The sequence below is a fragment of the Pristis pectinata genome, chromosome 12 (assembly GCF_009764475.1).
Source record: "Pristis pectinata isolate sPriPec2 chromosome 12, sPriPec2.1.pri, whole genome shotgun sequence".
NCBI classification, from domain to species: Eukaryota; Metazoa; Chordata; class Chondrichthyes; order Rhinopristiformes; family Pristidae; genus Pristis; species Pristis pectinata.
In genome coordinates, this window is record NC_067416.1 from 32,720,370 (window position 1) to 32,737,637 (window position 17,268).

General features: G+C 40.2%; 1 long non-coding RNA gene across 1 annotated transcript; it reads left to right on the forward strand.

Annotated features, from left to right (window-relative positions):
• The first annotated feature begins 4,721 nt into the window (after nt 1-4,721).
• On the forward strand, nt 4,722-16,930 carry LOC127576939 (uncharacterized). The gene is made up of 3 exons (XR_007957295.1): nt 4,722-4,942; nt 6,960-7,153; nt 16,041-16,930. It is a non-coding gene; the product is annotated as an uncharacterized LOC127576939 (long non-coding RNA).
• Nucleotides 16,931-17,268: the final 338 nt, after the last annotated feature.

A 17,268-nucleotide genomic window follows, 5' to 3' on the forward strand; every position in this document is an offset into this window, starting at 1 on the left:
ATAGTTTCAAATCTCTTTAGTTGTAAGGTGAACCACTCTTGAAAGATCAGGTGACTTACTAATTGATTTGAAAACATATAGAATTTTGGGAAGCGATAATAAATTCAGTGGATAAAATCAGTGGGTATAATACTTTCAAATTTATTAAATGGAATCTATTATATGAAATATCAGGAACCTCACACCATTCATTCCAATATATATTGAAAATCCCTATTCCAACTGTTTCATTTTCATACTAAATTGCCATAGTACTTGTTATGCCTGGAAGTGATGGCATACTAAATAGCTACAAAGGTAAACTAATTCATGCTCATGTTGCATCCAAACTCTGAAATAGCAGCGCAAAGCCAACTTGCAGTTCTTCAATTGAGCCACAAGGTGACACCATAAGATTTTACTTTCATACGTGTTTGGCAACGAGCCCTTTCATACTGTTTATGGTTCTTGCAAGCATTGAATAGACCTTTGGCTTTTATAAAGTCATAGAGTCCATGCCGACTAAGGCGCCCTCCTAAGCTAGTCCCATTTGCCTGCACTTGGCCCATATCCCTCTAAACATTTCCTATCCATGAATCTATACAAATATCTTTTAAACATTGTAATTGTACCCGCCACTTTCTCCGGCGGCTGGTTCCATGTACTCAGCACTCTCAGTGTGAAAAACTTGCCTTTCTGGACCCCTCTCACTTGTCTAAAATTAGTGTGCCCTCTAATTTTAGACTCCCCTAACCTAGCCCAGGAAAAAGACTGCGACCATCTCCCTTACATGTGGCTGTCATGATTTTATAAACATCTATAAGGTCACACTTTATCCTCCTTCGCTCCAGGGAAAACAGTCCCGGCCTATCCAATCTCTCCTTATCATTCAAGCCCTCCCGTCCTGGCAACATCCTTGTGAATCTTTACTGCACTCTCTCTAGCTTAATCGCATCCTTCCCAGAATATGGCAACCAGAACTGCACACAATATTCCAGGTATGGTCTCACCAACATCCTCTGCAGCTATAACATGATGTCTCAGCTCTTGTAGTCAATGCCCCATCCAATGTTTTCCCACTTCTTTTGCTGATCTTCATCTGATGTGTCTTACAGCCCTGTCATTGGCCTGCCTTGTGATCTCCATGCTTTCAGTCTTCTTCTCTATGTACCAACTCTTTCCCTCCTTGATCCAATTATCTCCCTGTCCTTTAATCCTGTTCTTCTGAATGCTTGATTCTTTGTTTTCAATGTCGAGTGACTAACTAACCCCAAAGAAGGATGAAGCTCATACAACCGATGACATGCTAATTATCCTGAAAATACCCCTGACTGCAGAAAACAGGTGGCAAGAACACATAGCGATAACCCCAGCCACATGATCCCCTTTCAGGAATGTGGTTGCAAATCAACAGTAAATGGTAAGATTTTGTCTATGCAAGAGGAATGCTGATTTTTGTATAAAGGTGGATGCATTCATTTATTGGGATTTTGTTAAATTTGTTGTCAGAAACTTTGTCAATTACAGCTTTGTCCTCAAAATCTTTAGTTTTATCCCTCCCTTGAATTATAAAATGTCTTTTTTTTCCCCTTTTCTGTACTTCAACCTGTTTCTGTTCAAAAGTGAATGGTCAAGGATGTTAAAGGGTGTTAGAATTGTGGAATTTTACAGCATTAATGGGAAGAATTTGCCTATCATTTCTGAGCTGATTGTTTGAAAGACCTATCCATTTGTTTCTATTTCTGTACCATTCTGTGTTTTCTTGGTCCGATATTTTGCATTCTAACCACCCTTCAAGTTTAAACAAGAACTCCATGCATCTGCTTGTTGAAGGGATGGAATTGGTGATGATTAAATGCATGGATTGAAATTGCACTCCACTGCTCCACCTAGCCACTCCACCAGGGTTACTAAGGAATGTGAGCTGTACAGAGAAAATGTTTGAAAATAAAACCTGGTAGTGGTAAAACTGACTATGCCATGGTCACCTTGTTATAATAAACCTACTGGATCACTAATTTTCATTAAGGAAGGTAACCCGCTGTTCAGTATTTGATTCCAGTCCTCCATCATGGTTCACCCTACCTGAAGTAGCCTAGCAAGCTACTCAATCATATAAAACCACATCAGTTCAGGATAAAGGCTCAACACCATCTCCAAATGTTTTCCCTTCTTCATTGCGTACTGAGCTATATATTTTTTTAGATCTTCAGTTTTCACTTGGATAGATTGAAATATACATCTGGGTTTTATCAACCATATTTATTGCTTGGTGTTTAACACATCTGAGGCTTCAATGAAGTGTTTGAAAACTAGGGGATAATTGATTTGCTTTACTTAAGTTCCACTGGAGGCTGAGCTCTTGGGTATTGTTTAGCAGACAGCATCATTCTCCCTTCTGAGCAGATAATCTACCAAAGAAATTAGCTGCTTCATTGGCTAATTAACTAAACAGTTACATGTGCCTTCCTGGTTAATCTGATTTTAATTGCCAGTATTATGTTTGATTTATATTGGTTCATTATCGCTGTACCCATTTAGAATTTACCCTTGGTTGTAAATGTCACAAACATGTTGCTGACTATTCTTTAACATGCAAAGCCAGAAGAATCATGTATTGGGTTTTGCTGCAATAGCTAAAGCTATACATATGTAAAGTTTAAGGAGCTTTCTTTTAGTTCCTGTTATCTGGAATGAGGTGCTGCAGAGTGAATTTGAAGTGAGACTGCATTGTGGAAGATAACTGCCTCTATTTTCAGCATTCTCATTTCATCTGAAGTGCACTTCCATTCCCTAGTCTTTCTTTATGGATATTGCTGAAAGAGAGTAGCCAAAGTGGATACGTATTCTCCCTATTTGCTCCTGACGTCTGAATGAAGGGGGCACATGTGGGTCATGACCTCATTTGCTGAAGTTTAATGGTCTGCATTTTTTCCTGATCACTAAACAGAAGCTCTTCTACTTGGGAATAAAGGCCTCTTCTTAATGTTCTGACATCTTCAGCTTGCACACCTTATTCTTCAAAGCAGGTGTTAAGGTATTCTCCTCCATACCCACACCGGGCAACCCCAGCTGTGCTTCAAGTACTCGGAGCACCTCACTGAATTATCCAAACAGCCTTGATCCTATGACTTCTTGGAGTAAGGAACCAGTGAGCTGAAGTTCCATTGAACAACTGCAAAAGTCTCACAGTGCTGGGATCTATCAATTTTTGGGCTACTATTATTAAAAAAAATTTTAATTGAAATCTATAATTTTCAGCCAATATTCTGTAAGTTAAATATTGTTTTAAATTCAGAACTTTTTATTTAGTATTCCTTCCAAATGTAACTAATGCCACAGTCCTTTCATGGGTTGTTAAACTTTATATGAACAATTACTGCTTCCAGATCTCAGTGGAACCGAATAAGAGAAAATTACATTTCGTAAACATTTTGAAAACATTCAAAAATATTTTAAAAAGCATCCTCAAAGCTGTGAATTATTGGAATATCCATCATAAAACACTCCATGCTCTTACACTACACTAGTCTTTCATTAAAGAACAGCAGCTTTCATCTGTGAAGTCAGTTATATGCTTTGTTTGCTTCTTCTGCACAAAATCTTAAAGACTCCTCATACTATGATCAGTTTTAAATGTTTTGTTTCAATTAACCAAGCATTTATTTATTTATCCTCCAATCTATTGTTTCATAAATTGCATTTAACAATTTAATACCTCTTTAAAATGGAAATTTTGGCTTCTGTATGATAATACCTGAATGAAAATATATTCAGAGGTCAAATACTGTCAAGAGCAGCCATGCCATTATGCTGCTAAGGTTACAGATAAGGGCAGAAGGAGGCTTATATGGAGTTTGAATGCTAGCACAGATCAATTGGGTGCAATGGCCTATGTTGTAAATTCACTGCAATGCTGGAAAGAACTTTAAAGATTGTTCACTTTACCCTGAATTGACAACATGTTGTAGGTGAATTTCATTCTCTCCCAATAATTTCTTCCATTCGAATCTTCAGTTTGTTGCACCTTTTGCACATCATAAGGGGATGGTGAAAGCCTGGAAACTATCATCTTTTCATTTGGATGCAATTTCAAAGAGCAGTGCTTTATACATTCAATGAGAGAATGATGACTCACGCTTTGTAAAGTGAGCCCTGCAGTAATTTTGAGGTGGTTTCATTACCACTTCCCAAAACAGTAAACCACAAACATTTTCAGTTGACTGGTATGACAAGAAAATAACGGCGGAGTGGGATAGCAACTGTAAATGGAAACCATGAATGAAAATGAAGCATGACTGGTTACAATTGGGGTTCTGTTAAAATGCTTTGAACCTAGAAAAAAATGAAGGCATGTTAAATGTGATGCAAATAGTTTGATTCAAATTATTTCATTCACTGTTGCTAAATGGGAAATAAAGTAATGAGTTCTTAAATGGCTAACTTTCAATATATCAGTGAGGTATTAGTATGAAAGGAGGTGCACTGAAAAAAGAAGTAGTGATATTTCACATCCATATTGGGTACCAGTGTAGCAAACAAGGTACAGTATTGCAGAAGTGCTGTACTTTTGAAGGTGATGACATTCAGATGAAAAGTAAAACCAAAAACTCGTTTGCCTTCTCGGCTGAATAGAAAAAATTCAATAGCACTGAAATGCAGTGAGATTCTTCCAGGTCAACATTTTTTCTTGATTCAGTCCAAATAGAATGGATTACTTGATCAGTTATTGCAAGATTTTTCTGCATGCAGTTTAGATGCTGTTCCTGTCTTCTTTGAGTGAATGATCACACTTCAAAAATGCTTAACTGGCTGTGAAGCCATTGAGGATGTCATCACAAATGGTGCAATTTAAGTGAAGGCTTCTGTTTATAATGCAAGTTGGAGACAATTACTCATAGATTTATAATTCACGGAGTACAGGACTGTATGTTCCAGTAAGAACAAGGACAAGAATGACAAGGTAAGGGAACCCTGGATGACAGGAAAGGTTGTAAATGTAGTCAAGATGGAAAAGCATATGTAAGGTTTAGGAAGCTAAAATCGAACAGGGCCCTTGAGGAACACAGAGAAAAGAACTCAAGAAGTGAATTAGGAGAGCCAGGAGGGGCAAGTAGGATTAAGGAGAATCCCAAAGCATTCTATACATATATCAAGAGCAAGAGGATAGCTAGGGAGAGGGTAGGACCACTCAAGGACAAAGGAAGAAACATGTGCTTCGAGGCAGAGCACGTGGGCGAGGTCCTAAATGAGTACCCTGCATCGGTATTCACCAAAGAGTAGGACATGGATGTTAATGAGATCAGTGTCGAGCTTGATAATATGCAGGGGGATTTTGTGATAAAGAAAGAGGTGGTGTTGGAGCTCTTGAAGAATGTTAAGGTGGATAAGTCCCCAGGGCCTGATGTGATATACCCCAGGTTATTGAGAGAGGCAAGAGGTGAGATTGCTGGGGCCTTGACCAAGATCTTTGTGTCCTCTCTAGCCACAGGTGAGGTCCTGGAGGACTGGTGAGTAGCTAAAGTTGTTCCTTTGTTCAAAAAGGGAAATAGGGATAATCCTGGAAATTATAGACAGGTAAGTCTCACATCAGTGGTAGGGAAACTATTGGAGAGGATTCTTAGGGAGAGAATTTATGAGCATTTGGAAAAGCATAGCCTAATTGGGACAGGCAGCATGGCTTTGTGTGGGGCAAGTTGTGTCTTACTAACTTGATTATTTTGTGGAGGTGATGAAGGTGATCAATGAAGCTGTGGATGTTGTCTACGTGGATTTCAGTAAGGCATTTGACAAGGTCCCTCATGGGAGGGTATTCCAGAAAATTAAGATGCATGGGATCCAGGGTGACTTTGCTGTTTTGGATTCAGAATTGGCCATAGAAGACAGAGAGTAGTGGTTGATGGGACTTATTATGGCTGGAGGTCCATGACTAGTGGTGTTCCATAGGGATCCATACTGGGACTTCTGCTGTTTGCGATATATATAAATGACTTGGATGAAAATGTAGATGGGTGGGTTAGATAGTTTGCAGATCACACGAAGATTGTATGTAGATGGTGCAGAAGTTTGCCAAAGGATACAGTGGGATATAGATCAGTTGCTGATATGGATGGAGAAATGGCAGATGGAGTTTAATCCAGGCAAATGTGAAATGTTACACTTTGGGAAATCAAATGTAAAGGGGAAGTACAGAGTTAATGGCAGGACCATGAACAGTGTTGATGTACAGAGGGATCTTGGGGTCCAAGTCCATAGCTCCCTGAAAGTTGCTGCACAGGTTGATAGGGTGGTAAAGAAGGTGTATTGACATGCTTGCCTTTTTTAGTTGAGGCATTGAGTTCAAGAGTCAGGATGTTATGTTGCAGCTTTATAAAACTCTGGTTAAGCCGCATCTGAAGTATTGCATTCAGTTCTGGTTGCCACATCATAGGAAGGATACAAAGGCTTTGGAGAGGGTGCAGAAGAGGTTTACCAGGATGCTGCCTGGATCAGAGGGCAGGTGCTATAAGGAGAAGTTGAGCAAACTAGGGTTGTTTTCTCTGGTGCAACAGAGGCTGAGAAGAGACCTGATAGAAGTTTATAAGATTACGAGAGGCATCGATAGAGGAGACCTCCGATATTTTTTTCCCAGGTTAGAAATGTCAAATACTAGAGGGTATGCATTTAAGGTGAGAGGGAGTAAGTTCAAAGGAGAGATGCGGGGCAAGTCTTTTTACACAGAGAGTAATGGGTGCCTGGAATGTGTTGCCAGGAGTGGTGGCGGAGGCAGATGTGATAGAGTTGTTTAAGAAGCCCTTAGAGAGGCACATGAATGTGCAGAAAATGGAGGGAATGGAGCATGTGCAGGCAGAAGGGATTCATTTAATTAGGCATGATTAGCTTAATTAATTCAGCACAATATTATGGGCCGAATCTCCTATTTCTGTGCTGTACTGTTCCATGTTCTCTCTTCTAAATCTTCCTGTACTGGTCTGCTGCAGATGGGAGATGCTGAAGACACAGAAATCCAGTGTGAATGTTATTTTGATGGTTAAAGGTAAAGCGGTTGCAGTCCTTCTGTTCAGCTGTAAGTGACAGATCGCCACGAGGAGAACGTTGGAAAGCAGAATCTCTGCAGCCACTGCACTTCCGTCAGGCTAATGTAGGAGAAGTGCTTCAGGAAAACCTGTTGTGGGTAAGGCCACCTACTTAGAACGCTTCCTTCCCCTCTCTTTTCCCCTCCTATCCCTTTCAAGCCTAGAGACACGTGTACAGGCAGCCCCCAGGTTATGACGAGGTTCAGTTCCTGAGAACTATTCATAATCCAAAAATTTGTAAGTCAGAAATGAACAAAAAACAACGTGTGGGTGAGGATCACAGGAACAGCTGTGATGGGAGGGCGAGCAGGAGTGGGAAGAGTGGCCGCCAGCCGGCCTCACTGACCCAGTGAGTCTGCTCAGCGCTTCTGACTCTACTCAGCTTCACCCAGCCCATGATCGTAGCAGCTCAGGCTAGGGTGGTGGGGGGGGTGGTCGGCAGGCGGGAGGAGGTGTAGGTGCGAGGAGAAGGCACATGGAAATGCCTCGTTCCCACCAAGAGAAGATGCCTGCAGCCCTGCAGTCGTTGGCAAATCTACCCCCATCGATCTCATTGGACTCCCAAACACTTGATCATATGTACAGGGTGTTCATAAATCAGGCATTCATAATCCAGGAATCCAGGATTAGTCTGTAATACTGGCTGAGGTAAAGCTCCATCTCAAGACTCTCTCACAACTTTTAAAACTCCAGTTATCTGCAAAAATGAGCATCAGGCGACAAAAGATTCTCTCTCCATTCGATCACCTGCAAATCATTGAGAATCCCTCCAAAACAGTTCAGTTTTGGGTACTAAATATTGGATTCCTACCTTTGCTTAACCTTGGATTCCTACCTTTGCTTGGTCCAATTTGGTAACACTGGCAGTGAATTAGAGTATTGCACGGATTGACACCAAAGTTTATTGACCTCCAGTGGGCGGGAATGATGAACACGCTACCACCCTTCCTAATTTGTCAGCATGATTATCCAAAAATGATGTACAAAGAATCGGCAGCAAGTTAGTACCCATAGCTCAAATTCACAACCATTCATTAGTTAAATGTAATCTTTTTAAAGTTTGGTGAGCGATTTGCTTATTAAATGCAAACAGCAGCTTATTTAATTTGTAATGCTGTCCATAAATTATTTTGGTATGACATTCAGTTAATGAGTTTAGTGAATAGCCTGATATATTAAATTTAGAGGATAACGGTGAATTCTAAAACTTTTAACCATAATTGAATACAGTTTTGTCAGTCAATTAATTATAAAATGGACTGAATAAATTACCTAGTAAAGGTGGGGGGATTGCAGACTGAGATCCAAGTGAAGACAATATTTTCCTGATAAAGGCCATATTGGCTGCTCTTCTCTCTGAGTCCAGCTTTCTACTCGTGGAAAGTGCTTCTGAAATACTTTCAAGGCACAAGGTCATTTATGCATTATTAGGGTGAGGGAACACTCACAGAAGAATAATACTTACTGATAAGTTGTTAATATAAATGAGTTTAGATTGCAATCTGATTGCTTAAGTATCTGTAAGAGGTCATAACACAAATGCTGATAGTATCAGGTATGAGATACATAGGACTCTTTCAGCAGTTGAAGCTCATTTATATTAAAACCAACACATAAATATTGTTCTTCAGTGAGTGTTGCTTCACCCTAATTATGCACAGTTGAACCCTAGCTGTTAATCTAGACTCTAAACAAAATGCACACCAGATTTTTACTAAATAGTTATTCGCTAACAGTATGAACAATGGAACTAAAGGATTGATTATGGTCAAAGATTCATAAAGAATAGCCAAGCTCATGCAAGAAACCAAAGGAATTTAATGGTTGCTTAAACAAGTATTGGATTATTGCCTAGTTTTGCGCTCAGTAGCAATTATTCACCATCCTGTATGTCTGATTTGTTATTTAGAATCTTGTGCATTAAAAAAATCATTATGTGATCGATGCAGCTGTTATAAGCTTTGCTGGTCTCTCATTGATATAGCTTCAAGTTCATCATTATCCAATGCTCATGTAAGAGGGTCACTGACAGTCCCATGTGCAAATTTCATGCCCGATATCTGGTTCAACGATGACTTGGTGCAGGGAGGGGATTGGTGTGTTGGTGAAACAATATACATATTTTCCAGCGAGCCTGCTAAGTTTGAAGGGAACATGGGTAACATTGCCCCGGTAAGTTAAAAGGGAGCATGGGAAATAGAACCAGGTAAGCTTCAAGGGAGAATGGCCAACGGGACCAAGTAAGAGTGCGGGAACTGGGGCCCTGGCGACTGGAAGGGGAGAGCAAGAACCAGGGTCAGAGTGAGTGGGCGAGGATCATAGCGAACATCACCTGGTGACACAGGTGCTCAACCATCAGGATTTCCAGCTAGTTAGATAGCGGATTATCGGAGTTTAACTGTATGTACTGAAAGGGGGCTGTGGTATAAGAGGAAGGATACCTTGCCACAATGCCACAGGGATTTTCTGACATCATCTGGAACACTCCCTAGAATTTTGACTCTCTTCCTAACAAAGTATATGCTCATCTTGGAGGAAATGTGACAAAAGTTAACTGGATTGAGTGCTGAGGTAAGGAGGTGTATTAAGTGAGGAAATTGAACAGTATTGGCCCATGTTCTCTGGAAATTTGATGAATGAGGGATCATCTCACTGAGTGCATCCAATTCTTACAGGGTTTGGAAGGACTGATGATGTTGGGTTCCTTTGGCTGGAGTCCAGACTGATAGCAGGTCATTGGTGATTGGTTTATTATTGTCGTATGTACCGAGGTACAGTGAAAAACTGTTTTGCATGCCATCCATACAGATAATTTCAAAACATAAGTACATCAAAGTAGTAGAAAGGGAAAAGCAATAACAGAATGCAGTATATTGTGTTACTGTCTCAGGATAAAAGGTGGGGCCACTTGGGACTGAGAAGAGGACAAAAAATCTTCTCCATCAATGCTTGGAATTCTCTACCACAGAAAACTGTGCATGGTCATTTACTGGGGACAGAAAGGCTAAAACTGACAGATTTTTGAGCAATGAGGAAATTAAGAGATATAGTATCTGAATCGAGTGGAAATGTGAAATTGATATAAAAATTCAACAATGATTTTACTGATGGTAGGTCAGACTTACCATATCAAATGTCCTATTCTTGCACTGTTGCTTATCTTTTTATGTTTCAACAAAGTTCTGGTAAAAATTGAAAATGCTTTAGCAGTCATGCATGAAATTAGAAAACACATCAATTAATTTGTTTACAGCATTAGGTTGGAGCCTGCCAGTGTTCTAAGTTCTAGTTGTTTGGTGAGCTAATATGTTATTAGCATTGTGAATATGTGAAGTGTAACCTTGCCACTCATTCACTTCACAGGAGCTGATTCCATAATTTCACTCAGAAGAAATGAACAAAGTTGCATGCTATGCCAAACATAACTGTGTCTTCCACGAGTTTGGTCCAATCCACTGGACATTACCTTATGTTCCCTTTTTCATGTTTTGTCTCTCTCTCTTGAACTTCCCTCATTAACCTATCAAGCAGATAACTTCATCAACATCCTGTGGCAACCCTAGCATTACCCTCTCAGAGATTTTCTTTACCCCACCCATCATTTCCCCACCCTCTCTGCAACTAACTTGGTTTCTCTCTCTCTTCCAGATCTGATGAAGGTCTTCAGCCTGAAACATTAACTCTATTTCTCTTTCAAGTGATGCTGTTTGACCTGCTGAGTGTTTCCAGCAATTTTTGTTTCTACCTCAGATTTCCAGCATATGCAGATTTTTGATTTTCATAACTCAGTCAATACTGTCCATGTTAACGGAGGTTAGGGCAAAAATTAAACTCTGTATCATTGGTTTCTTGGGCATATTGGAGCTTCTATAACTACAAAAGTGAAGGGTAACACTGATTTCTTAACTACTCTGTTATTTTTCAGCTCCATTGCTGCCAATCACACATCAGCCATACTGCATAAGGACACCACATTTTCTTACTTTGAGGACAGTAGCAAGGCTGAGTGAGGTTTCATGGTAGTCTGATAGTCTCATGGTCTTTATAACAGATACTACCTTTTCACACAGGAATACAGATTTATTTAATTAACTTCTAAGACAGCATTGAACCTCATCAACTGTTATGGTGGGATTTGAACTCTAATTAACAATTTAAATTCCCCAACTCCTGTAGTGGGGATTTGAATACACATCTCTGAACTGCAGGACCGGAAACATAATGTCCATGTTCATGAATCTCCTTATTTCCTGGGTCAAAGAAGAGGCATGGTGTTAGCTGTCATACAGTTGAACTCAGGGAACGTCCTATTATGCAAACTTAAATGATTATGTTGCAATCTTCATCTTAGGCCATCCCTCAGGGTCAAGGATGACTCCAGTTTTGTTGGTTCTGAGGTGGCTGATGTGGGAAATGCAGACTCTTCCACAGATGGGGCAGGAGGTGCCTGATGTCAAGTGTGGATGGTGGATAGTTTACAAGGTGGTTCACTCCTTCTGCCACACACACAGGGCATCTGTGTGCTCCTGATGTACAGACCCGAAGTTCTCAAAAGCATCTCGAATGCTTCTTTGAGTGGTCATATTCCAAGGATTCCCAAGAATCAGTGGGGATGTTATATCCAAGGAGGCTTTGACCACACCCTTGAAACTTTTCCTCTGTCTGCCAGGTAATTTTTTCCCTTAATAGAGCTTGGAATAGAGTGTCTAGACTACTTTGGAATATCACTCAGACCAACTTCAACCTCACAGTTTTGAACTTCTGTCCATCCCCCATAGAGCATTGTGGCCACAATGTGTCCCATTTACAAGATGCACTGCATCAACCTGCCAAAATTCCTTCAGTAGCACCTCCCAAACTCACGACTTTGAGCTCCTGGAAGGGTGGAGGCAGTAAGGTGGAGAAGTGTGGAGGCTCCACACTCCGTGCTCACTTGGACATACAACACCATTCCTTCATCGTCACTGGGTTAAACTCATGGAAATTTCAATCCAACAATATCTTCACCAGAAGGACTGGAGCAATTGGAGAGGATGACTTACCACCTTCTCAGGCAACAAATGCTTGCCACACCAATGACAGCTAGATCCCACAAAAGAATTTAAAATGGTTAAATATACTTCATTGCTAGATATTGAACCTTGGTATTTTTTTTGCCATCTTAACTAAAAATGTATTAGGGCTGCAATACACCATAGAACATAGATGAGTCAGTATCCTCTCCTCATCAGTCAAGATGGTTTTAAGAGAGCACATTTTCAACAGCCACTCGACTCTAATCAATCTTGGGGCTTGACACTGGATGATTTTTACAAGTGGTAATGCCAGAAACTGAACTGAGTGTCGATGGGAAAGTTACTGCTGAGTTTGCATCACTTGATAGAATTAATGGTGACTTTTCCATCTTAGTGTTAATCTGAACAAGGTTTCAGGTTGTTAGTTAAACCAAGTTCCTCCTATTTCACATTCAGCCATAAACATGTAAGAACTGGAAAAGGTCTGCAACCTGTATATTTGTCCAATTTGTGCATAAACAGCCCAGGGAAATAAGGAAAATTCAGTTCTTCTTTACGCTGTCACATAAAATATAAAATTTCAACTTGAGATTTCTTTTTGCTTCACACTGAATGTAGATAGTTTCCTTCAGAATTATTTTGAAGCAAACTTTCACGATTTCACAGTTTTACTTGACACTTATTCTTGAAGCCTGCAAAACTGAGAATCCAGTGAAAAATCAAGATGTATTGATCATCTTATAACTTTAAATGGGGCGTGAAAGTGCCATAAATTCTCTGTGCTAGCTTTAGAGTACATTACCTGAGGAGGAGGGAAGATCCTATTAAGATTATTAGAGGGAAGTAAACAATGAATCATAGAATAGCACAGCATAAGTAAGCACTTGAAGAACATCTTAGTTACCTTTACTCTCATGCTCCCCTCTTCTTTCTTCCCATAATTCTTTATGACCCCGTAGGTTTTTACAACAAACCTCTCTGCTTGTCTTGTCACCTTAAAGGCTCTGCCAGAACCACCCCAGGTTCCTCTGTTCCTGCACCCCCTTTAAAATTATACCACTTAGAATTTCTTTTCTCAGACGGATGTGAGTGTTTGGAACTTTTTAGCAGAGAGATTTGTTTCTTATTCAAATATTTATTAAACTCCCTTTTGAAAACTGCTATTGAATCTGTACCCAGCACCCTATCAGGAAGTACATTTCAAATCCTAGGCACAAAAGGCATTGGAGGAACTCTGTGGGTCAGACAGCACCTATGGAGGGAAATAGACAGTCGATGTTTCGGATTGAGACCCTTCATCAGGACTGTTTCTTTCCAGCTTCGACTGTCCATTTCCCTGCATAGATGCTGCCTGACCGGCTGAGTTCCTCCAGCACCTTCTGCGTTGCTCCAGATCGCCAGCATCTGCAGTTCCTTGTGTCTGCATTTCAAATCCTAACCATTTTTTCATAAAGTTGTCACTTGAAGCTTCACTGTAAAATCTGGGGGGCTGACACATGAAAATTGGCAACTTTTTATTTATCCCAGCTAAACCCTGCAGAATTTTAAACACCTTCTCTGCTCTTAAGCTGAGTAACCGCAGCTTCTCCAGCTTTATTCCCTGGAGTCTTTATTAGGACCACTGCTCTTTTTGATATATATTAATAGCCTGGAGGGGTATAATTTCAAAATCTACAGATCATTTAAAATGGTGAACTGCAGTAAAGAACGAGGAGCTCAGTGACAAACATAGACAGAGGATATGGGCCTGTTAGAATGAACAGACTCAGCGTGGATGAAATCTAAAGCAGAGACACGTACATTTCAGTGGAAAGAATGGGCAGAGGCAATATAGGACCATAAATCCATTGGAAGTAGGAATATGTGCAGGTCATTAAGCCTGGTCCGCCATCCAATGGGATCCAACATCCCTCAAGTCTACTTTCCTGCTCTTTTTCCCTTAACTCTTGACTCCCTTACTGATTAGAAATCTATCTATCCCAGCCTTAAATATACCCAAGGACTCTGTTGCCACAGCTCTCTGCGGCAAGGAGTTCCAAAGACTCGCAATGCTCTGAAAGAAGAAATTCTTAGTGGTACAGTTTGGGGTGGGGGGTGGGTGGTGCAGGAATTGACAGACCTGGCAATGTTATGGTAAAGCTTTGAGGGTGACAGGACAATTTGGGATGTATGTTAAAAAAAACATAGGATCCTTAAACAAAACATTGCTGCAGTAAAAAAAAATGAAGAATGAAACACAAAATATTGGAAATACCAAGCATGTCCATGAGCATCTGCAGAGAGAGAAAAACAAAGTCAATTCTTCAAGTCAAAGACTTTCATTGGAACAGCATCAGCATCTCAGTATGAGATCCTTTACTTTATTCACATAATATAAAAACAGTTACAGTAGAACTTCATATAATGCTGGTTATATTTCAGCTTGTGTTCATTTCTGAGCCCCGAACTTTGGGAAGGTTGTAAATAAAAGGAAGAAATCAAATAGTATTACAGGGGTTTTGAGGACCAGGCAAGACGATTGAGGGTGGGGATCAAGTTACCCATGGTCCTGTATGATGGACAGCCTTAAGAGGCTGTAAAGCCGACTTATATTTATGATGTTATAAACTGGGTTTGATCTCAGCTGAAGTGTGAGAGGAGATGTTCATGATCATGAACAGTATTGCTTCCAGTGGCAGAAAGGACAGTAGCCAAGATTGACAAAGGGACCAAAGTTGGCACAAGGGAACACTTTATTTCCAGTGAATAGTTATGATCTGATTGCATTGTCTGAAAAGGTGGTGGAAGCAGATTCAATTGTAACTTCAAAAGATATTGGATAAGTTATTGAAGGGGCAAGTAGTTACGCAGATGTGGGGATATGAGGAAAGGGCCGGGCAATGGGATTAAATGGAACTTGGCTGGACGTCTCCCTTCTGTGCTGAATTCTTGTATGGTGCTTTGAAATTTCTGTGAATCCCGATAAAATACAATATATGAACAAAGCCCACACCAACTGAGGACCCAGCAGAGAGGCCATCTTGAAGGAAGGGCACATGATCTCCACCACTTGCTGTTGTAATTGGATTTAAGGTGCCAGCCTATACAGTGAGATGGACCTGTAAATAATGACACACTCACATAAATGGGGGTAGCTATCAACTGTTTTACTGTGGCTTGTAGATGTGTGCACTATTACATCCATCTGAAAGAAATCAGTTTCCAGGTAAGTTGCAGACATGCACCCATATTTGTCTGACTTGATTTACAAAAAATAACCTAAACACGGTTAAAATAGTAATGGATAGATAGTATGTGAAGTACTATCTGCCCATTGAAGTATTGCAGCTATCTAGAAAGGCAGAGCTATTTCATGGAACATAAGAAAAGTTATTTTGATTGCACCAGTGTGAGGAATACTTACTCTGGGGTTTCCTTCTACAACCAATACTTCATTTGACATTTACTTCTACTGGATAATAATAGCATATATGTTGCTTTGCAACTTTTGCTCCTCTGCAAATTTTCCAACTCCACCACAACTACTATATTAGTTGTGGATGTAGCTAGTCGTAAAAGGAAATAGAATAGCAACAGCCCTAGCAAAAGAACAGAACAAATAAACGTGTTTGGCCTAGCAAAGTGACAGTGCTGGACAAAGTGCATTGGGATGTGAAACAACCAAGGATTGACCTAGTGTAGGTTTTCCCAGAACTTACAATGAACACCTCATTGCCCATTGCAAAGTCCAGTCAAATGATCATTAATACCTTCCCACAACAAACTGTGACAGAGAACACTGGTGCCCATGTACTCATTGCCTTGACTGAGGGATTGCTGGCCATCATTGGCAGAACTCTCATTATCAAATCCTCCTTTTTATGCTCACTTCCCACACATTCCTCAATTCCTTCCATTTTCCAAAATACAGATGATTTAAGAATGTCCCTTTTACTTGCCTCTTGGTTCACTATGACCATCCTTCTTCCAGATATCTCAGGATACCAACCCGGGTAAGCCTGGCTGCTGAGCGAGGAGACGTCACAGAAGGCAGCTAATTCACCCGTAGACACTTGATCAGACATTGGCATTTTGCTTGCAATAGCAGGTAGTTTAGACATATTGCACATGGTGAATCATCAGACATGAGTACCCACAGTAAGGTGCCAGCTTCTCAGAGGACAAAGGTTCACAAATGTTTTACTCCAGAGGATTCTTTGAGGACTCAGATGGGTGATCGACGAAGGCTGATGGGAATGTACGTCACCATGCTTGAGTATTGATTGCTCTGTGTGAAAGCCTGCATGAATTTTCCAGTCCAGCTCCAACCTTTGCCGAGACTTTATGTGGAGCCTGGAGACTATCCTTTCCAACTTGATGCCAACACTCGCTTTGGATCTCTGTATTCAAAGAGGCATGTTTCCTGGATCTCACTGACTATCTGCATCCATAGGTACTTCTCCTGGTTAAAACTCCCCTCACTGTACTTACTGACATTCAGGTGGGATTCATTTCTGAGATTTTCAAATGTTGGTCTTAGAAAAAGCTCAGTGACTGAACTTCCAAGGCTGTTGTCTATCATTCTCCCTGCCCATCATTCTCCTATGGGTGTTAGCGTTGACCTGACATCCATGCCAGCAATTTAACAAACCATTCAGTTTTCCTCAACATTTCGTGCTCTGTTGAATCCTGTCGACTATCCTTTGAAATGTTTTTGTTTAACAACTATGTGAATAGGACATTTCCTGAGCTTTTAAGTAGCTCTTTCTTCATAAGATATACACAAAAATTGCATCTAGTCTTGTCGTACAATGTTCAGGTAGAGCATAAGTTTCAACTTCTCATGATAAAGTTTATTCAAATTCTTCTATCCCATTAATAACTCTGCAAATGCTGCCAATATAATTAAATACTAATGCATTTCTAATACAAAAATTTCTTTTGCAAACTGATTCCAGAAAGATAATACATCATTTTACTAATTTATTACGCACATACTTTATCCTTGTGCCAAAAAGAATGTTAAGATTATCACCTTAGCTGGCTTCATGGTTGATCATCTGAAAAAGAGCTAGTTTAATCTTTGCAAAAAGGAATTTTCTCAATCTGCAGAACTACACACTATGAAAGGCTTTATTGAGATAGCATTTTGAAATCACCCTTCGGCTGTTTTGCTTGTTTTGCAAGGCTTGCAACTGAATTTAATTGAATTTGTTTCT